Consider the following 24,133-nt stretch of genomic DNA (forward strand, 5'->3'; position numbering starts at 1 on the left):
TTTTTTGAGGATATTGTGAATGGGGTGGTTGTCCTCATTTCCATTTCAGAGGATTTGTCGCTGATATACAGGAATGCCTTTGATTTATGCGTGTTGATTTTATAGCCTGCCACTTTGCTGAATTCATTTATTAGCTCTAATAGTTTCTTTGTAGACCCTTTTGGGTCTGCTAGGTATAGAATCATGTCATCTGCAAATAGTGATAATTTGAGTTCTTCTTTTCCTATTTTTATGCCTTTAATTTCTTTTGTCTGTCTAATTGCTCTGGCCAGTGATTCGAGAACTATGTTGAACAGAAGTGGTGAGAGAGGGCATCCCTGTCTTGTTCCAGATTTTAGAGGGAATGCCTTCAGTTTTTCTCCATTCAGAATGATGCTAGCCTGAGGCTTGGCATAGATTGCTTTTACAATATTGAGGTATGTTCCTGTTATCCCTATTTTTTCTAGAGTTTTGAACATAAAGGGATGCTGTACTTTGTCGAATGCTTTTTCCGCATCTATCGAGATGATCATATGGTTCTTATTTTTAAGTCTATTGATGTGGTGAATAACATTTATTGATTTCCGTATATTGAACCAGCCTTGCATCCCAGGGATAAATCCTACCTGATCATGGTGCACAATTTTTTTGATATGTTTTTGTATCCGGTTCGCCAGAAGTTTATTGAGGATTTTTGCATCTAGGTTCATTAGAGATATTGGTCTGTAGTTTTCTTTCTTTGAAGTGTCTTTGTCTGGTTTAGGAATCAGGGTGATGTTGGCCTCATAGAATGAATTTGGTAGTTCTCCCTCTTTTTCTATTTCCTGAAATAGCTTGAAAAGTATTGGTATTAGTTCCTCTTTAAAGGTTTTGTAAAACTCTGCTGTATACCCATCCGGTCCTGGGCTTTTCTTAGTTGGTAGTCTTTTGATGGTATCTTCTATTTCCTCAATTGATATTGGTCTGTTTAGGTTGTCAATATCCTCCTGACTCAATCTGGGCAAATCATATGACTTAAGAAATTTATCGATGCCTTCACTATCTTCTATTTTATTGGAGTATAAGGATTCAAAATAGTTTCTGATAATCTTCTGTATTTCTGAAGTGTCTGTTGTGATATTGCCTTTTTCATCCCGTATGCTGGTAATTTGAGTTCTCTCTCTTCTTCTCTTTGTTAGCGTGGCTAAGGGTCTGTCGATTTTATTTATTTTTTCAAAGAACCAACTTTTAGTTTTGTCAATTTTTTCAATTGTTTCTTTCGTTTCGATTTCATTAATTTCAGCTCTGATTTTAATTATTTCTTGTCTTCTACTTCTTTTGCTGTTGTTTTGCTCTTCTTTTTCTAGGATTTTGAGTTGAAGTATTAGATCATTTATTTGTTGGTTTTTTCTTTTTCTAAGGAATGAACTCCAAGCAATAAATTTTCCCCTTAGAACTGCTTTCAATGTGTCCCATAGATTCCGATATGTTGTGTCTGTGTTTTCATTTATCTCTAAGAATTTTTTAATTTCCTCCTTGATGTCTTCTATAACCCATTGATCATTCAGTAACCTATTGTTCATTCTCCAAGTGATGCATGATTTTTCCTTACTTCTTTTATCATTAATTTTCAATTTCATTCCATTATGGTCAGATAAGATGCATGGTATTATCTCTACTCCTTTATATTGTCTAAGAGTTGCCCTGTGACATAATATATGATCTATTTTTGAGAAGGATCCATGTGCTGCTGAGAAAAAAGTGTAACTGCTTGATGTTGGGTGGTATATTCTATATATGTCAATTAAGTCTAGGTTATTAATTGTGTTATTAAGCTCTACAGCTTCCTTATTCAACTTTTGTTTGGAAGATCTGTCCAGTGGTGAGAGAGGTGTGTTGAAGTCTCCCATGATTATTGTATGGTGGTCTATTAGACTCTTGAACTTGAGAAGAGTTTGTTTGATGAACATAGCTGCACCATTGTTTGGGGCATATATATTTATGATTGTTATGTCTTGTTGGTGTATGGTTCCCTTAAGAAGTATGTAGTGTCCCTCTTCATCCCTTTTGATTAACTTTGGCTTGAAATCTATTTTATTTGATATGAGTATGGACACTCCTGCTTGTTTCCGAAGTCCATATGAGTGATATGATTTTTCCCAACCTTTCACCTTCAGTCTATGTATGTCTTTTCCTATCAAATGCGTCTCCTGAAGGCAGCATATTGTTGGGTCTTGTTTTGTGATCCATTCTACTAGCCTGTGTCTCTTAATTGGTGAGTTTAAGCCATTAACATTTAGGGTTATTATTGAGATATGGGTTGTTGTTCCAGCCATATTTGTTTATTTATGTTACTAAACATGGTTTGTTTTCCTCTTTGATTATTCCCCCCCCCTTTACTGTACTACCTCCCGCTGTTGGTTTTCATTGATATTTTCCATTTCCTCTTCCTGTAATATTTTGCCAAGGATGTTTTGAAGAGATGGTTTTCTAGCTGCAAATTCTTTTAACTTTTGTTTATCATGGAAGGTTTTAATTTCATCTTCCATCCTGAAGCTTAATTTCGCGGGATACACAATTCTTGGTTGGAACCCCTTTTCTTTCAGTGTTTGAAATATGTTATTCCAGGATCTTCTAGCTTTGAGAGTCTGTGTTGAAAGATCAGCTGTTATCCTGATTGGTTTACCCCTAAATGTAATCTGCTTCCTTTCTCTTGTAGCTTTTAAAATTCTCTCCTTATTCTGTATGTTGGGCATCTTCATTATAATGTGTCTAGGTGTGGATCTCTTATGATTTTGCACATTCGGCGTCCTGTAGGCTTCTAGGATTTGGGATTCTGTCTCATTCTTCAAGTCTGGGAAGTTTTCTCGTATTATTTCGTTGAATAGATTGCTCATTCCTTTGGTTTGGACCTCAGTACCTTCCTGTATCCCCATGACTCTTAAGTTTGGTCTCTTTATGTTATCCCATATTTCTTGAATGTTCTGCTCATGGTTTCTTAACAGCTTTGCTGAGCTGTCTATGTTCTTCTCCAGTTGAAATACTTTGTCTTCATTGTCTGATGTTCTATCTTCTAAGTGTTCTACTCTGCTGGTAGTATTCTCAATTGAGTTTTTAAGTTGGTTTATTGTTTCCTGCATTTCCAGGATTTCTGTTTGTTTGTTTTTTATAACCTCTATCTCCCTGTATAATTGATCTTTTGCTTCTTGAATTTGTTTATGTAATTGATTGTCAAAGTGGTCGAAGTGGTCTTTCATTGACTGATTTTGCTGTCTAATGTCTTCCTTGAGACTCCAGATCATCTGAAGCATGTATATCCTGAATTCTTTATCTGACATTCCATCTGCTGCAGATATTACCTCTTCTAAAGTTGAGTTGACCTGCATTGCTTGTGGTCCTTTCTTTCCTTGTCTTTTCATACTGATCGCGTTTCTTTCTGCTTGGTGAAACTGTTGTGTTATTGATTTTTCCCCCTATATATTTATATTGCTCTTGTATGGTTGCAATGTCTCCCTTGCAGGCTTTGGCGGTGGTTCTTCCCCTCTTCCAATTGAGGCAATGTGCCTACCACGCCGGGAGGCCGCTGTGCCTGTACTTTCGATGGGCCTGTTCTTTCGGTGGTCACAGGTCCGCCTACCTTGCAGGCGTGAGCAGTGGCTTTGCCCCTCCGCTGGCCACTAGGCCTGTTCTGTCTGTTGGTTGCAGGTCTGTCTACCTAAAAGGCGCTGGTGGCGGCTCTGCCCCTCCCCCAACCGGGGCGATGTATCTGGCGGGCCACTGGGCCTGTTTTGTCAGTGGTCACGGTTCCGCCTACCTTGCACGTGCGTGGAGCAGCTGTGTCCCTCCGAGAGTTGCTGGGCCTAACCTGCCAATGGGTGTCAAGTGCGCCTACCTTGCAGGCCCGGGGGTAGCTCTGCCGCTCCGCGGGTTGCTGGGCCTGATACGCTGGTGAGCCGCAGGTTTGCCTACCTTGCAGGCGCCTGGCGGCTCTGCCCCTCCCCCAACCGGGGCGGGGCGATGTGTCTGGCCGTCCTCTGAGCCTGTTCTGTCGGTGGTCAGGGTACTGCCTACCTAGCAGGCTCGTGGGGCAGCTGTGCCCCTCCGCAGTTTGTTGGGCCTGACCTGCCGGTGGGTGGCAAGTGCCCCTACCTTGCAGGCCCGGGGGTGGCTCTGCCGCTCCGCGGTTGCTGGGCCTGATCTGCTGGTGATTAGCAGGTCTGCGTAACTTGCAGGCGCCCGGCGGCTCTGCCCCTCCCCCAACCTGAGCGATGTGTCTGGCAGTCCACTGGGCCTGTTTTGTCGGTGGTCACAGTTCTGCCTACCTTGCACACGCGTGGAGCAGCTGTTTCATTAGTGCCTGGGCACACTCTCCTTGTTTGCCTCCCTCAGGCCCTTAGTTTGTAGAGCTTGGGGCTGAGCACCCCCAGCAAACTTGCTTACCTTCTGGTAGCCACGCCCCCGTATCTGATGCAAGAGACCTCAGTTGTCAGCACCGGTGGGAGCTGTAGCCGTGAGTCCCATGCCAAGGCGAGTCGGTGCAAGAGACCTCAGTTGTCAGCACTGGTGGGAGCGGTAGCTGGGAGTCCCGCGCCGCGCGGTTCCCGCAGGCTCCTGTGCCAGCACCGCCGCGGCTCCCACCGGCTCCCGCCGGTTCCGGCCGGCTCCCGTGCCGCTGCCCCGGCTGCCGCCGGCTCCCTTGCCGCAGCCCCAGCTCCCGCCGGCTCCCTCGCCGCAGCCGCCGCTGCTGCCGTCTCCCTCGCCGCAGCCGCCGCTGCCGCCGTCTCCCTCGCCGAAGCCGCGGCTCCCGCCGGCTCCGTGCCGCCCTCGGTCTGGCTATTGCGCTCACAGGAGAGCTGGGAGGGGCCCTTAAGTTTTCCCCGCTGATCTATAGCTGAAAGAGCTGTGATCAGTCAAAAAAAAAAAAAAAAAAAAAAAACAGAGATGATGACGTCAGCTCTCCAAGATGGTGGCCGCTGGCTTCCTCTGTGGTCTGACCGATGTGGAGAACCGAATTGGATGGCTTCCTTCCCCGTCTCAAGCCCAGAATTCAGCTCTGAGTACAGTATTTGCACAGCTTGCGGGAGCCTGCAGAATCCGTAGCACTGTATCTTTGCATTGTTATCTTACCGTCGTTTCCCAGCGAGCGCCGCAGACTCTGGCCGCAGGGCGATTTGCTGCATACGCAGCGTGACCCTCCGTGCGGACAAATCTCTGGCGTTTGAGCTCCAGTAGCAGGTCCTTATGCAATGGAAATCCTTCCTCTAGGTTTCGGAGCACCCCAATTTTGCTGGAAATTCCTAACAAGCTAGCTTTTATCCATTCTACCTTGTCTTTTTCCTGCTCAGTGACGCAGTACACGGGAGTGCTGCACTCCTTTCGCAGCCATCTTAACAACACCCGCCTTTGTATGTTTTAAATTCTGTGTGTTCACTTATGTTCCAAACTCAGTAATTTTTTTTTATAAATAATGCACTATTATGTCAATAATACATCATTGATAAAAATTTAGATTGCTTGGAGTTTATATAAATATATATATTATAGATTACACATAATACATACATATGAGATCACACATTTATAATATATATAGATTACATATACATGTTCTGTATCAATATATGATTACACATATAGATTACATATAGAGGTTACACATATTTTGTATATATTTTAGGCATATATATATATAATAAATATATGTACAATCTTAACCTAAATATAATAATTTACTGAAGGTACAATTTCAAAAATAAAGTTCTGTGTCAAAAAGATCTATAGTCAAATTTGTATTCTTGTTTCACAGTGTTAAAAATTGGTTGTCACATTTTTAAGTTTATAGTCCTCCCAGAAATATTGGCCTTGGATAGAGAACTCACATCCTGGAGAAAAAACAATGAGAAATAATTTTACCAGTAAATCTGAAAAAGTGCCTTTCAAAGAAAAATATTAAAAGAACAAATTAATCTCAAATTATATTTCTTAAATTATATTGCCAATTCTGCCCCCCGTAAAAAAAAAAAAAGCATTATAGACTGAATGCTATTAACATGTAAATATATGGGGAAAAATACTTTAGAACTCCAAATATAGTATGAAGAAAAATCAGTATTAATTCAACAGTGAGTCAACAATGTAATTTGGGGCAGGGGGCTGGGGATTGAACCCAGGGCCCCCCATGAGCTAGGCAAGTGTTACATCAAAAGCCCATGTAGAAGTCTTTGCTTTGTCTAATGCAATTTAGAAAGATGACTAAATGACTGTTTCCTAAATGCAAAAACAGGCTGCAATTAGCATCATGGGGATTCATATTTTTCCAGAAAATATTGGGAACTACTTCTTCCTACACCCACCCCTGTAAATCTGTCATCAAACATATTTTCTGAAATACATATGCTACTTGCAACATGAAATTTTTGTTACAGTTAGCAGCTGTTGTCACCTCTGCTTCACCACATTAGTTATCATGGAGTTACTTATCCCAAGTTGTAGAATCGATTATTGCTTGACAAGGTCTGAAAGAACATCATGCTTCATTTCACACCTATTTTATGCTTAATGTATTTAAAATTCAATGATTTTTTGAAGAAATCCTTTATACTGCTGTTAAAACTAAAATAAGGTACTTAAGGCAAAAATTTTGTTATGCTTCAACAAAATATATATGATTCCAACATAAACAAAAATATGTGCATAAGTACATTTATATATAGTGGTGCTTTTATTTCAGAGGGTAACATAGTAATGGTGTAACAACAATACTAAACTTAGAAAAGAATATTCTGAATTAATATAATTAACAAACATAAAAAAAAGTTAAACATCTCCAGCAATTACAGAAATGCAAATTAAAGCTACACTGAGATTTCATCACACTTGAGTCAGAATGGAAATTCTGACAAACAACAATAAATATTTGTGAGGATGTGGGGAAAAGGGTACACTCATACATTGCTGGTTGGATTGCAAATTGGTGCAACCACTCTGGAAAGCAGTATTGGAATGGAACTAGGAATGAACAACCATTTGAGTTAGTTATCACACTCCTTGGTGTACATCCAAAGGACATAAAATCAGTATACTACAATGATATAGCCAAATTAATGTTTATAGCAGCTCTTCACAAAAGCTATGCTATGGAACCAACCTTGTTGTTCATCAACAGATGAATGGATAAATAAAATGTGGTTTCTATACACAATAGACTGTTACTTAGCCATAAAGAAGAATGACTTTATGATATTTGTCAATAAGTAGATGGATGTAGTGACTATCATACTAAGTTAAATAAGCCAATTCCCCAAAACTAACAGTTGAGTGTGTTCTCTGATACATAAATACTAACCCAAGGGAAATTAAGGGAATAGAGGTGGTGATAAGAATAAGAAAGACAGTGGAGTGAATCTGACATAACTTTCCTATGTACATCTATGAATACATAACAGTGAATCTCAACATTATGTATATCCATAAGACTGTGATCTTAATTAGAATAAGATATATTCCATGTTTTTATATAAATAAGTCAAAATAGACTCTATATCTAAAAAGAACACATAGAAATAGAGAAAAAGAATTATAAGTAATTTCATCATATAACAAACATTCATGTTTTTAATCATTTCATGGTTCTCAGCTATGGAAAATTCATAAGTAGAAGCTAGAATGGAAAGAGTAGATCCATATCAGGACTCTATTGACTTATTGAAAGAAGTAACATGAATCCAATAAAAGAAAAATAATGTAATGATAAGCTATTATAGCATATTACTGATTTGACCTCCTGTCTTAACTCAGTTTTCTTTTTACTTGTAATTTTTTCAGTAAAAAATTTCAGGTATATGATATGGGTTTGATTTTTAATGGTAGAATATGAAAATGGAAAGAAAACAAAAAATGGAATCTAGAGATTGGCTACAGGTTCAGTTCTCTTTGCTTTATTTCACTTGTTATTTGACATCGAATGGTTGGATCATCTTTCTAGAACAGGCATTCATACACAAAAAAAATTATGCCGGTGTTCTTTTGTAACTTACCGTTCAACATTCAGTGTAGGGAAATCAATAATGTATTACTGCTATTATAGGCCATCTGCTGGGACAGAGAGAAAGGTTTTCTTCTGTGTTAAGTGTTTATCAAGCTCTTTCTGCTGGTTTGTTGTAATCCAATGTATTTATTATTAATAGGTAAACCAGAATGTTCCTATTCTGTGTTGAAAATAGAACTTGGCTGTTAAATAAAAGAAAATTACTTTGGGCTTTTGACAAATAGTGAGGCATCATTTGCACTTATGAAATTTGCTAAATATAGACCTGTATCATTAACAAAGTAAGCTATTTCTAAATTGTTAAAGTGATTTTCCTCTATGATTCTTAACTTAAAAAGCAATGTCTTTCAAGGTTAAACCTTGGAGTAGGGGCAGACAGAAACACATCCATTTTGATCCTACTAAGCTACAAGATGGTCAAACCTTGACTTTCATACTGGTAGAATTATTGTTTATTCCTTCCTCACAGACTGTACATGATAATCTCTAGGGAAAGTAACCATGGGGATTAAAGAAAATTTTATTTTCCTTTTTGATCTTAATGGAAACAGTAGAAAAAAAAGTTCAAGATCTATTCAGACAGAAATAGATAATGGCTGACTGTTGACCTTTCCAACAATGATGAGACGCACCTACAGAGGATACTGTAATTGCTTCATTCCACACAAGATGTGGTCATGTTTTTTTTTTTTCTTTCCTTGTGTGCATTTCATGTTTGCTTTTACTCATAAATAGAATTTGGTGTATGTAAGGAAAAATAAAGCATACTTAATATTGCAGTAACTTTCTTTGTCTTTCTCCTAAATACCTTATAATAGAGATGTAATCCCAAAGGTAAAAACAGCCTACATTGGGAAATAATTTTAGAAATGCTGAAACTTATGGATTAAAAAACCTCAAAATTTTGTTAGCACAATTAATCAATAAAGTTTAAGAAGACACAATTCGAAATACCTGCCATCTTCAACTTAGGTGTACTGGTAATGATTTTAAAAATCAGATCTACTGCACATAAGTATGTAAAAGAGAACTATTTTTAGAAATCTGATGTAGTTTTGTTTCCTTTATTTCCTTTTATACGTTCATTGCTATATAATAGTTTTCTAATTGTCCTGTGTCTCCTTAGTGTTTCCCACTCTAGAATTACAACTACTTCCTGTTAAATGATCATAAATCAAATCAGTTTGTTTTAATCTCCCAAATTCTTATGTAGGAAAATTTCAGTGATTATTGAAAAAATGAGGAGGTTTTTTCATTTCGGTCCAGGATAGGATTCACCTCAGTTTCCCCATTGCACAGTCCTTCCAAAGGAAAAGAAGTGACTAAACTGTTCCATGAGTTAGGAGTAAGGTGTACAAAGAAATCTGAGACTATAAACTTTTCCAAAATTCTACCTTTGAGATAAAACACAATATGTTTTTTTCAGTGCCCCAAATACTGTCTTTGAAATAGTATTTCTGAGTTTAAAACATTCATTTAACATAGTTTAAAATAAACTAGTAAAGAAAGAACCTTTATGAACTACATTAAATTGTTAAAATTTTTTCAAGATCTATATTTTCTTTTTGGATTTCTTAAGTTCAGCAGAGCTTTTATAACAATAGATCAACTCGTGTAGCCTCTATTAAAACAACATCCCCCCAAAAGTAGAATTTAAATAAACATTTCTTGTCCAACAATATTGAAATTGCCAACTTTTCATGATGTTTAGAATCTTAAAAAATGTATTATTAATATTTTTTTTGGTTTTTGTGGGAGAGGGGTACCAAGGACTTTACTCAGGGGCACTCAACCACTGAGCCACATCCCCAGCCCTACATTGTATTTTATTTAGAGACAGAATATCACTGAGTTGCTTAGTGCCTCACTTTTGCTGAGGCTGGCTTTGAATTTGTGATGTTACTGTCTCATCCTCCTGAGCACTGAATTACAGGCATGCACCAACATGCCTGCATAATGTTTTTCAAAGTTAGTGCCAGAATGTCTCATACAGAATTGTAATTGGGTAGCTAAGTTTTCTAATATATTATAATCAAAGGGAATTCCTTTGTTAAATATCTTTAATGAGACACATATAAAAATGAGAATTGAACCAGATGCTGATTTTTATGTTTTCTGTCTTTCATGGTTGTTCTTCTGTCTTCATTCTGAGAACTTTATCCAATAGGCTATATTTGAATGTAGGCTTTGCCCAAGATAGGATTTACCTCAGTTTGTCAAAAATGCAGAATTCCAGCTCCCATAATAGACATGCTACTGCAAATTCTAGGGTTTATTGTTGTTGTTGCAATCTGCAGATCAAACCCAGGGCCTCATGCATACTAAGAAAGTAGTTTACCAATGAGCTATAACACCAACCTATCAAATCCTGTTTTATTAAGAACTACCAATGATTCATGTGAATGATAGTGTTTGAGAAACATTCCCTTTCCTATATGGCTCCTGAAAAACTCAGAAACAGAAATCTCAAATTTAACTAGTCATGCATAGCAAGATTGGATCTATCTACCATCTTGAATTTAAGACAGCTCTTTAAAAAAATCTTTAGAGAGTGTATTAGTTTTCTGTTGCTGCAATAAGAACATATCACTACACTAAAAACTTAAATAAAGAAACACAAGTTTGTTTTCTTGTAGTTCTGTGGGTCAAAATTATGGTGTGCACCTCACCAGACCATGAGTAAAGGTGTAATTGTAGACAGGACCATGTTTCTTTCCACAGACTCTAGGAGAAAATTGTTTTCTTTCCATTCTGGTGGCTGGCAGATTTCAAACCCTTGCAGTTGTGGAGCAAGTTTGCTGTTTCATCATTGACTGTCAGTTTAAAGACTGTTCCCAGATTCTACAGGTTGCCTTCATTCCATTCCTTGTTCCTCCATCTTTGAAGCCATCCACAATAAATCTTTCCTTATCACCCCTTAAATCTCTCCTCTTTGCTTGTCTCCTCTTCCTAGACCACTTTTTTTATCTTCCCTCCAGTTTCACTTTTAATAACTCTTACGATTAGTTTTTACCCATCTGCATAATTGAGAAAAATCTTCTGTATCAATGTTTTCAGCCTTAATCGCACTTGCAAAGTTATTTTTGCCATGTAAAGTAACATATTCATGGGGATTAGGGTATGAAACTCTTTGGAAAAGGAGACATTATTTTGGCAACTGTAAAATAAAGTTTGGGATAACATGTGCCATATCTATCCTTAATGGGAAAATCACAGAACTCTGTGGTATTTGAGATTAGATTTTTATGTGTAATAAGTTGAGGCATAGATTAGAGGAAGACCTTTTATTCAGCTGAGATGTTACATTCAAGAACAATGCATTTATGATAGCCTTCTCTATATTAATATGTACTCTTTGAATACATATTCATCTTTTTTAAATTTTAGAGTATATTTCATTTACTCAATGATATTGACTCTATCTGATTCAACAATACTATTATGTTTATGTTAAATACTAAGGTAAAATAAATGATTTAAGTGACAATAACTCACTTAACAGCTGCACAAAAATTCATAACCATAAATAATGCCTTTAGTGTGCATACTATTACAATAGTAATACTGGAAACAATTATATAAAATTGTTTATGAGATAAAGATTCCAAGCCACATCAATGTTTATACTAGCAAAAGTCACAATGGCTAAACAGTGGAACCAAACTAGGTGCCCATCAGTTGATGAATGATAAAGAAAATGTAGTATATATACACAATGGAATACTATTCAGCATTAAAAGAGAATAAAATCATGACATTTGCAGGTAAATGGAGTTGGAGAATATAATGCTAAGTGAAGTTAGCCAATCTCAAAAATCCAAATGCCAAATGTTTTTTCTGATATAAGGATGTTGATTCATAGAGAGGTTGGTGGAGCATGGGAGTATTAGATGAACTCTAGATAGAGTAAAGAGGAGAAAGGGGAAGGGAGGAGGCATGGGGACAGGAAAGACAGTGGAATGAGATGGAGATCATTACCCTAAGTACATATATGAAGACACGAATGGTGTGACTCTACTTTGTATACAACTGGAGATATGAAAAAATATCCTCTATATGTGTAATTTGAATTGTAATGCATTCTGATGTCATATATAACAAATTAGAATAAAAAGATTCCAGAACGTTATCAGCATTTCATATTTCATGCCTTTGTCAGATCATTGAGGAAAGTCCCTATAACTTTAAGAAATATTTGAAGAACTAATAATCTTAAAATAACGCCAGAATTTATGAGTCTCTTTTCTGCCAGATACTCTGTTGATTGGAATACTGATATGGACCGAATTTTTAGTATCCACTCAGAAAATGGCTCTATTTTCACTCTGAAGCCTCTTGACTGGGAATCATCCCCTTGGCACAACATCACTATTACAGCCACAGAAATAAGTAAGTTGTCAACACATCTATCTGAATGCATTATCTTTTACTAAAATGATCAAGTAATGGCTTAAGTTGACTCTTTCTCTCCTGTAGAATGGCTACATTGTGAGAAATATTTTAGAGAAATTATTTCAAACGTTTGGGGTTTAAGGATTATTGAATCACTCATTTATTTAAAATTTTATTTTTTATAATTTAGAGTAGGATAGAAACATAATCGAATCTCATAAAAAATTATTAACCAATCTATAAAAATAGAGTAGTACATTCTTATTGATATTTTCATCTTATTATTGTGCTTTCCCTGTGGACCATGTTGATGTATTCATCAGCATCAGCTAAGAAAGTGAATACCCCAGAACTGATCTGTTGCTAAGCTACAAATGGGCAAGTGGTTTTAGTTCTTCTCTGTAAATGAGCTTGAAATCTTACACATGTTCTTGTTGCAGATAATCCAAAACAAAGTAGCCACATACCAGTCTTCATCAGAATTCTGGATATTAATGATCATGCTCCGAAATTTGCCATGTATTATGAAACATTCGTTTGTGAAAATGCAAAACCTGGGCAGGTAAGTGAAATTATTATAAATTTAAAATAATTTTTTTTCTATATGAAGGCAGATGACATTAATTTATTTGTAAGATTTTTTTCATGCCACTCTGTTCCTAGTTCCTTATTTACTTCTGTTTGATCTAACCAAAATTATTTTTTAAACTCTTTGTTATTGTCAATCTAATAGAATATAATAGTGAAAATTTATAACCAGACATATAATAAATATCATATATATATATATATATATATATATATATATATATATATATTATATATATATACAAAGTTCATATTTGGATTCATATTTAGGCTGAGTTATATACATTAAAGTATGGAGGTACATTATTAGATAAATGTGAAGTATAAAATAAAAAATTTTCTCTTTTAACTAGAATAATGATAATTATTTTTTTTACATTTTTCTAATTTAAATAGCTCAATCAGGAGTTTTTGTTTTGATCTAAATGATATTTGTGATTTATAATATTCATATTATTGAAATAAAAAAAATTGTTAATGACTTGTAAATTCCAATTACAAAGTAATGTTTCAAATATATCTAAAGTAATTTAAAGAAATGCAAAATATGCCCAATTTTTATTCAAACAGAATTTTCTAATACCACCAACTCTATATCTACCTATCTATCTACATGTATATTTAAAGAGTTATTCAGTTACTTCCTTTTTTTAAGAGAGAGTGAGGAGAGAGAGAGAGAGAGAGAGAGAGAGAGAGAGAGAGAGATAATTTTAATATTTATTTTTTAGTTTTTGGCAGACACAACATCTTTGTTTGTATGTGGTGCTGGGGATCGAACCCGGGCCGCATGGATGCAAGGCGAGTGCGCCACCGGTTGAGCCACATCCCCATCCTTCAGTTACTTCTTTAAGGCAATAATAGGTAGATGGTAAGAATCATTGACAATTTCACAATGTCCATTTAAGAAAATAAAATAGAAAACACTCATTCTTTTATTTCAATTGAGATTTTTAAATGTTTAGGCCCCCCCCATTCATTCACACGTTGAGGTTGTGAATTTGGAGAAAGGGTCTCCAAGGTAATAATTAAGGTTAATTGGGGTCATGAGAAATGTTGATCTGATATAACAAGTGCTCTTATGAGGAGCCATACCAGGGACCTCATGTTTTCTCTTTCTCTCTGAGCTCACAAACCCAGGAAATGCCATGTGAATACTCAGAGAAAAGACAGCAAAACATAAGGCAGGAGGACAGTTCTCACCAGAGGCCAACCATGTTGGCAAGCAGATCTCCAACTTCCAGCTTTAAGAACTTTGAGAAAACACATTTCTTTTGTATAAGCCACAGTCTGTAGCATTTTGTTACAGCATCCTGGCTAGGATAAAACTACTTTCCACCTTTCACATACACTCAAAAATTACAATGGAAGCCAGGCATGGTAGCCTCTGCCTATAATCAAAGCTAATCATAGCTATTATCCTAGCTAATCCTCCTAGGATTCTGAATTTGAGGCTAGTCTTGGTAGCATAATAAGATGTCTGAAAAATAAATAAATAAGGTGAAGTGTTTTTTTTTTTTCTTTTTTGATTCACATAGATTTATTACATGCTTATTTCAGTTCAAAAACATTTTTCTTTTTCCACTTTGGTACATGATAATGGCCACGTTCTCAGTTCAGTATTGATTACTGTTATTTGATGTTTATTTTTTTATAGCATGGCCACACATTAATAAACTTACTAAACTACTTTTCTACTAATGGACATTTACTTAATAAGATCTTATTCTTTCAGAGAGCATCATAATGAGTACTAGAGTACATTATGCATTTTTACTTACTGGTATAATTTTTCTTTGTTATAAGCTTTGAAGTATGAATGATTAATCTATAAATATTAATAGATGCTGCCAAATATTTTCAAATATTATTTAAGGGATTCTTCTGACAGTTATGATTGCCTGTTTACTTGGATTACTCTAGATTTTAAATGTCTGTGAACTTCTAAATATCTCATGAGAGTTTAGTATAAATTTCTTCAAACTCATTTAAGCTGAATGTTTTCATTAATGTATGCTTTTTTTTAATCTTCACACTTGTATCAGGTTCCTGGAGTTGCCATGAAAAATTACCACATACTAGATGATTAGAAACTACAGAATAATTTTTCTCATAATTCTAGAGATTAAATGTCCAATATTGATCTGTCACCAGGCTATGCTCTCTCTGAAGGTTTTAGGTAGGATCCTTCCTTAACTTCCAAGCTTCTTGTGGTTGCCATGATGTTGTGACATTCATTGGAGTGTGGACTTCCAATCTCAACCTCTATCATTACATTGTATTCTTTAAAATTTTTTTAATTGTAGTTGGACACAATATCTTTATTTATTTTTATGTGGTGTTGAGGATTGAACCCAATGCCTCACACGTGCAAGGTGGGCTCTCTATCAATGAGCTACAGCCCCAGCCCTACATTGCATTATTGATGTAAATCTTTGTGTATTCAAAATTGTCTGTTTTTATGAAGACTCCTGTCACTGAATTAGAGCTCTCACTCATCCAGTAAGATTTAATTTTTAATTGATAATATCTGCAAAAAAGTTTGTTCCAATTGTGATCATATTTAGAGGTAATATGATTTAGGACTGGAATTTATCTTTTGGGAGCCACAAATGAATCTACCTGAATCAGTAGGTGTTCTTTACTTATTTATGTATTAGTGTGCTATCTTTTATTGATTCATACGAGTTACTGATACAATGCATACTAAAATTAGATACAAAGTATGATTGATAATAATTATGATTATTTAATATATATTCTTACTGTTTCATTAAATCAACAAAGATAAAAATAAAACATAGTTCCTAAAACATAAAGCCCATCAAATCATTTGAAGAACATAAGTCATGCAATTAAAGAACCAAGATTTTTTAATGATTAAGAATAGTTCTACAAATAAGATTTATTATTATTATTCAGGATCAGGAGGTTGAGCAATAATATTAAATGTTTTGTGATTTTTTTAAAATATTGTGCTTCAATTTTCTAAGGAAAAAAGATTATTAATTTTGTATTAACAATTGTGCACTTTCAGAAGCCTCATACAAAGAAACACAAGGTCACATGTTAATCTATCAATAAAATGAATGAACTCATATGTAATATGAAGTTAAAGTAGAAGAGTATTGGCTAGGTGTTGTAGATGGTATGGCTATAATAGGTACACAAAAAACAAAAATGTTTAAAATCATTGTGAAATTCAGTAATAGTTCACCACAGAATATTGGACTAGTACAACTGGAAATGGCACAACTGTTTATTTTTCTAGAAGAGAAAACTGAAAGTAAGCATAATTACCTGGCTCTAATTTCATATCACACAGATGGCAGAACCAGAATGAGGAAAACAGAACATTGATATGTAGCTTGGTGCCTTTTGGTTATGAAGTTCTCAATTGGAATTTTCCTCCCAAACTAGTGCTTGCTGCTCCATCTTCCTTTATGGCACACTTCAAAATTATTATGGCTCAGCAAAGAGGGTCCTAATTTTGCAACTTCCACAATGATTTCACAATACTTGAGAAGCATTTCTTTTTATGTATTTATCTTTGCAAATAACATTAAAAGAAAGGCAAACAATCTGAATTAAATATGCAATATGTTTCAATAATGCACATAGCTGTAAAATCTTTTTCTTTATGATACTATGCGATGAAGAGTTCACTTGTCTGGAAACATATTAATAGTATTCTTGATTTGGAATTGTGGTAAAAAGTTATATTTTTAAAAGGAATCTTGTATGATTTCTTCCTTTGAGAAAACATTTTCTAGTGAACAAAAGGGGTTAGGAACCAAATACTAATAAAATAGGCTGGTGCTTTACAAGACGACAAAAGAGGATACTTATTGAACTGATCACATCTTTGTTTGTTTGATTTTTTTAAGTTCATTGTTTCAGTGGCAAGTTAACAGATGATGAAGCATTGAGAAGCACTGACAAGTAATAATGATAGACATTTTCATTTATGAATTAAATATTATCTTTAACAAAACCTTTACAAAACACCTTGGAATGGTTTACTAAAAAGGACTTTTTTTGTTTCTTAAGTTTAGTGACAAACTCAAAATTCAAAGCATGAATGCATGGATTTAAAATATTTCTTTAATTAAAAAAGATGACTACTTTTAGTTTGGTTTTGTTAAATATATGCATTTGTTTTGCTTTCAGCTGATTCAGACTGTCAGTGTTATGGACAATGATGACCTTCCCCGAGGTCACAAATTCTTCTTTGAGCCAGTACCAGAATTTCCTCTCAATCTAAACTTCACTATTGTAGACAATAAAGGTAATAGAAAAAATTTTAAAAACAAAAACTTTGAAATCTTAAGATGAAAAACTACAAAAGTGTGAAATATTTTCAATTTCTCCCGCAGATAATACAGCAGGAATTATGACTCGCAAAGATGGGTAGAGTCGCAACAAAATGAGCACCTACGTACTTCCAATTTTAATTTTTGACAATGATTATCCTATTCAAAGCAGCACTGGCACACTCACTATTCGGGTGTGTGCCTGTGACAATCAAGGGAACATGCAGTCCTGCAACGCAGAGGCCTTGGTCCTCTCAGCGGGCCTGAGCACAGGAGCTCTTATCGCCATCCTGCTATGTGTCCTCATACTTCTCAGTAAAATATGCCCTTCTCAATGCTCAGTGAACCCATAATTCTCTCCTCCATTGTCCAGGAATTGTGCACAAAGTAACACTCTCCTCCAGAGCTAATGGTGAAGTATCTTAACATTTATCAAAATTCGCTTTTCCGTGAGAAAAAAAAAAGTAATTCTAGCTTTTATCTGTGTGGTTAGTTTAAGTTTTCTAGAGGTCAATAACAGAGAAAGTGCTTGCGAGGGAAATGGGATAAATTATGTTATTTGCAGGTATCTATGTTACAATGTACCCCACTATCATGTATAGTTACAATGTACTCGAAAAAAACATTAAAAAACACAAATATAAAGCAAATGCTACATACATATTTTTACAAAATTTTATAGCATTAACTGTTATTTCTCTGATTATGGTTACTTTGCAAAGGGCATTTGATTTAATAAGCTGATCTAATCGTTGTATCAACTTCATCAGGTAAAACGTTTATACTTGTACCGAATGGTTATGTAACATGCCCAAATCACTCTTCAGAAAGTGTTTTTATACTGGCATTAAAATAGTTGAGTCTATTTTAGAATACTCTTTTCTGTTATTTTCAAAACTGAAGATTGTTTTATCTTTACAAATAATATTACTAACAAATATTTATACTTATATTTATATATGCCAACAAATACATACATATTATCTATATAGATATAGATATACATATACATACGTACATACCCACACAATTGGCAAATTTATAAAAGTTGTCAAAATAGGACATTTTCCTCATAATACTTTCTATATATAGATGCAATGCACCAAATTAAAAAGTTAAATTTCAGTTTTTAAATATCACTGTGACCCTGTGGTATACTTACCCTGCAATATTTTCTAAATAAATTTGTGCCTCCAGTAGCAAATGTTTTATTTGAGCATACACTAACAGTACAACAATTTAATTCAATTAAACAGTTGTTTCACTGCAAAACACTCCAAAAAATATTTCCATCAAATATTCATCCAAAATTTTTATGCGTAGGGCAAGAGAGTAAGCCAAATTTATATTCTAATGCTCAAATACGCTGGCTTCTTTTCATTGCAAATCCTTTCAAGCTATCTGGATGAAATCCCTTTGGCCAGATATCCTTGCAGGACTTCACTGGGGGATTGATGAAAGTGAGGAGAAAACATTTGTCTCAGTTAAGATGATCCAACTATCTAGAAAAAAAAAAAAGTCTCCGAGATGAGAACACAGGCACTGCCACCATAACCATGAGCAGTTCCCATCCTCACCTGCTTCTGGAAAGTTCAGGTCCTCTATAAAATATTTTTGAAGCCCTGTGGAGATTTAAATTTGGTTTACCATTTTAGATCTTACTGATTTTATAGCTTAGACAGTTTTCCTAATTTAAAATGAGGTAAATATATGTATTTTGCAATTTATAATATTTCTATATTAATGCAGTACACACACAAAGCTATTTATTCACATATGATAGAACAAAACATCCACCAAATATTCTGATATTCAAATACAATCATTTAAAACATTTTTTAAAAAATTTTTGCTATGCAGAAATCCTAGAAAGTTTTTATTATTATTCTGAAAAAAAAAAAAAAAGAATCTGTCACCATTCTTCCTGGAGCAATATAGAAGACACATATTTATTTTTCACCTTCCCAATATATTACTTAAATGTGGAATGATTTTGTATCATTTAGTTAAAATTGCTTGTAATGCAGGTTTCATTATCAAAATCACTAAAACATTCTTGCTGTTATTTCAAGTCTTTATAGTAATGGCCAGACATAGTTACTGCATTTCTATAGTTAAAAGTTAGCACTTTGTAAGACAGAATGGGAAATATTTCAAATCTGTGCTGATAATTTTGAAGAAATGCAGTCCTTAGTTTCTCTCTATGCTGGTGGGGGCATGATTAAAACTTTAGGGCAGAGCTTTATAAAAGTTTTCATTCCCAGTACCACTTTGACAGTCTGATGAATCTTTTTTTTTTCAGAACAATTTAAATAGTTGAGAGCTTTGGAATGTAGCTCAGTAGTAGAGTGCTTGCCTGGCATGCTTGAGGCCCTGGGTTCAATTCACAGTACTGCAAATAAGTGAATCTATAAATATATAACTTTATAAGAAGGAATCAGAAGAAAATAAGATGTCTAACTAAATTCAAGAAAAAAGCAAAAATCAGAATTTGTTTGCTTATTGAATTATTCCTTTGTAGAGGAAGTTTAAGTATAGTTTGAGGATAGCTGTCATACTTGTAATGCAATATAAAGTATCTGTGATTTCTATTGGTTTAATAGTCACAAAAGCTGCTACTATAATTTTGAATATTATTTACTGTGGGAAGAAAGGAAAAACATGCTAAATTATAGTTTCAGCTTACTAAAAGTGTTCAAACATTTTTCATCTTTCTTTATCCTAGCTTATCTGAATTCCAATTCCATATCCTTAATTATTAACTTTAATATAGGAAATGAAGAAAATAATTTTTTTTCTGCCAAAAGAGAAAAAGAAAACTGTAAAATGTCTCTCAAATCTACTTTCAAATTTCAGTAAACATTTATAGGTAAACTTTAAGATAAATTTACTATATGATTATTATGCTATTTACCAAAATTAAAGAAATTTAAAATTATCCTTAAATATTAAAATTATAAAGAACTGTTTTTTTCCTAGTTATGGCTCAATTTTATGGATGTTAGATTTATGTGGGACTCAATTAATCTTATGTTATCCTTTAATAGGAGCAAATACAGATATATCTCATTTATACAAAATAATTATTTTTTTAAAAATGTCTCCAAGATGGTCCTGAACTCAACACCTGAAGCTCTTTCTCATGAGGTTAACTTAAGATGCTTCTAATTATTTTTATAAAAGTCTATTAATTAGGAAGAGCAAAGGAAAGCATGCTGGTCAATATAAAAATGACATTGGACAGGCCTTTATATTAACAAGGAATGTTAATTTTTAAGAAAATATATTCTTATACAATGAAACAAATAATTTTGTCAATATATTTAACTGCTCTCAACTAAAGTAAATGTATCTGTTATTTATCTGAAGTAATATTTAAATGTTTTGGAGAAGTTTTCTTTCATTAGTTCTTGTGTAACTTATATGTAAAATTACAAAGTTGGTCTCTTTACAATAGAAGATATATATTTTGGAAATCATAAGGAGTTTTTTGTTTTCTTAAAATGAATTTTATTGAGTATAGCATATATTTGTTGAGAAAGAGTCATTGTCAAACAAATAAATAACAATTTAAGTACAAGTTCTCTTGCTATACATAATATACTATATGGGGAAGTCCACAGTTAACTTTAAAGCAAAAGTATGTAAATAATAACAACATACAAGTAGAGAGAACACTATTAACAATTTAGTTTCAAAGTTTGAATGCAACTCTTTAAATCATGGAAGTCCTTGCTCAAGAAAATATTTAAGCTGTCATGATAATATTTAAGATAGGTACCATTTAAAGATATGCTTGAGCTTAACTATTGTAATGTAGCAGTTGGAATTTATTTCAAATTTTGAGCAGACATTCAAAACCAGATCAATTAAAGATTTAGTAAAATGACCCAATTTGGAATAGGATTAAATCAGTAGTTCATACATACTAATAATGTTCTTATGTGTGTTTATAAACACACACACATAATATAAGACTATAATGCAAATATAAACATATATTCATCTATAGATGAGTAAATGATTTGTATATATTGCCTTGGGTCATTAAGAAAATATTCAATAGCTGCAAAAATTCTCTTGAGATAAAAGGAACTGGTGCTTCAACATGTCTGTATTTGGAATCATATGTGCATTCTCAAGGAGTGATGTGTCAAATTAAACAATATTTTTCAATATCAGAGGCCCACAGAACTTAAAATTGAATAGACCTTGTATTATCTGCTTTTTATCAATTTACTGCATCCATTCATTGGCCCAAGGCACTCTGTGCTTGTACAGAATACTCCTCCTGCCAATCAGTCCCACAAACTTCCACACACTGAAGTATGCATGCTGTTTTACCTCGCATCATGAAACCTCACTATTTTCTCATGTTTTTAAATAGTTTTAGTCGTGCTGTTTGCTGCATTGATGAGACAAAGAAAAAAGGAACTTCTCATAATTTCAAAGGATGATGTCTGCGACAATATTGTGACATACAATGACGAAGGAAGTGGGGAAGAAGATACACAGGCTTTTGACATTGGCACGTTAAGGAATCCAGAAGCAAGAGAAGACAGTAAACTTAGAAGAGATGTAATGCCTGAAACTATTTTTCAGATAAGGAGGACTGTACCCCTGTGGAAAAATATTGATGTACAAGATTTTATCCATCAAAGATTGAAAGAAAATGACTCAGACTCAAGTGCACCTCCTTATGATTCACTGGCAACATATGCCTATGAAGGGAATGATTCCACAGCGGATTCACTCAGTTCCTTAGAATCCCTCACAGCTGATTGTAACCAGGATTATGATTACCTTAGCGACTGTTGTCCTCGTTTTAAAAAACTGGCTGATATGTATGGGGGTGATGAAAGTGACCGAGACTAAGCATATTACTTAATATTAGTGGAACTGTCTTCTTTACTAGAATGAGTGGCCTGCATTCTCCTCCTTGGAGGAATTTTTTCAAAAATTGAAATTACAAACAATACATAGGTGTTGTCTTAGTAAGGGTTTGCTTAACCAGTAAGTTTCCATGAATGAATATGAATGATATAGATTTTAAAACAATAATAATAACCAGTTCACCCTCTTTGCCTAATAACCTTGGAAGGAAATTATATCAAATTAATAATCAATAAAAAATATTTAAAAGGCTTTTTGTGCCTTTTCTTAGGTATGAAAACTTTATAAATGCTTTCTTAACTGACTTTCAGTCACCTTTACTATTAAATTAAACATTGTGCAACTGCTTCGTAAAATAATATAGAAATTATATATCGCTGATGAAATAGGAATGACTACTAATGCCATATTTATTTAGTTGAAGAATGTCTTTATGTTAATTCATTCATATTTTTATAAATGTATATTTATATTTTTGTATTTTTGAAATAAACTAGTATTTATAAAAAATAAATTTCATTTTATTTAATCCATAGAGGCAGTTCTGATCTCACTTAAGACATGAATGCTTTACATCTTTAAGTGTAAAGTATGATTTACTCAGGGAAAAAGCAGTTAAAAAGTTACTGCTTGGAATTTGGTACCAAAGTGAGGTGGAATTATAAATGAACTTTGGTATAAATTGTTATTTGTTGTTTCAATTACTTAAATATTGCCAAATGTTTATTGAACCACTGAAGTCTATGCATGGAAGAATATGAGATACTTTTGAAATATAAAGAATTACATAAACACACATATATATATATACACACACAAATATATAGTTGTGGATAATAAATAAATTAAATTGTTTTCAAGTCTTTATTAACCATTGGATTGTATTTATAGTAAATGAAATGTCAGTGATCTTATGTAGAAGAGAAAAACCTTAATCTCTCTTCTTTGTTTTTGTTGTTTGGTTGGGGGGGCTCTGATTGAATAATTCATGAAATACTTGGTGAGTCTGGGGTAATAATTTAAAATGAATATTGACAAACTATAGGATGTTTACAAATTAATTATTTTACTGTGGCTAAGAGTTATGTATTTGAGGGAATACTGGAAGAGCTAAGGACTTGTAGAAAAAAATCTAAAAGGATCTTATGGTGCTTAATAAAAGTTAAGATTGTCTAAATAACCAAATATAGGCACACTAAGACATAGGCAAGAAGAAGGAAAAGGTTCCTGCATGAAGATCATTTGCAAATCTTTGAAAGACTGCCATGCAGAAAACTTGACCTTGTATTATCTGCTTTTTATCAATGTACTGACTTTATCAGCATGTGAAACCTAAATCAAAGTAGTCACAGGAGGCTACATGCTATTTTCTCTGGCAAATATTATTTGTTTTCTTTACTTATTCATCTTTTAAGGAGCAAATGCATGACAATGGTGATTCACAGGTGGAATTAATAAGGGAGAAATTGACAATTGACTCTTCTGTTGTCAAGACTGAAAATAGTAATTATTTCACCAATTGCAAGCAGATAGGTATGTGTTATTATGTAACTCTTTTGGAAAATTTCTGAAGACTAACTCAATAACTTCATTAGCAACATCTACTACACACTAAACAGTCAACTTAATGTTTTAATTATTACGAGCACCACAATAAACCAGGGTACCTTCAAGTTGTAGACTTAAATTGCTGTGAAATAGTCACACTGATACCAGATAGAATAAGACAGAGCAAATTTTAAACTTGATATTTTAGCAATGTTAATTCAACTACCATTTTTGTGTTGATTAACTTATGAGTTAGTATCAGAGTTTTCTCTTTCCTTGATTATGAAATTACCAATATACCATTTATAAAAAGAAAGTACCTAACAGATTTTATATTTAATATACTTAGCAGATGCTCTAATCAGAATCTAATTTAATTAAATAAATTATTAGATCT

At 34.0% G+C, this 24,133-nt stretch overlaps 1 pseudogene; it reads left to right on the forward strand.

Annotated features, from left to right (window-relative positions):
* LOC143639969 (cadherin-9-like) overlaps positions 1 to 22,170 on the forward strand; it is a 41,829-nt pseudogene extending 19,659 nt beyond the window's left edge.
* The last annotated feature ends 1,963 nt before the right edge of the window (positions 22,171 to 24,133 follow it).

This window comes from Callospermophilus lateralis, unplaced genomic scaffold (assembly GCF_048772815.1).
Source record: "Callospermophilus lateralis isolate mCalLat2 unplaced genomic scaffold, mCalLat2.hap1 Scaffold_103, whole genome shotgun sequence".
Classification (NCBI taxonomy): Eukaryota; Metazoa; Chordata; class Mammalia; order Rodentia; family Sciuridae; genus Callospermophilus; species Callospermophilus lateralis.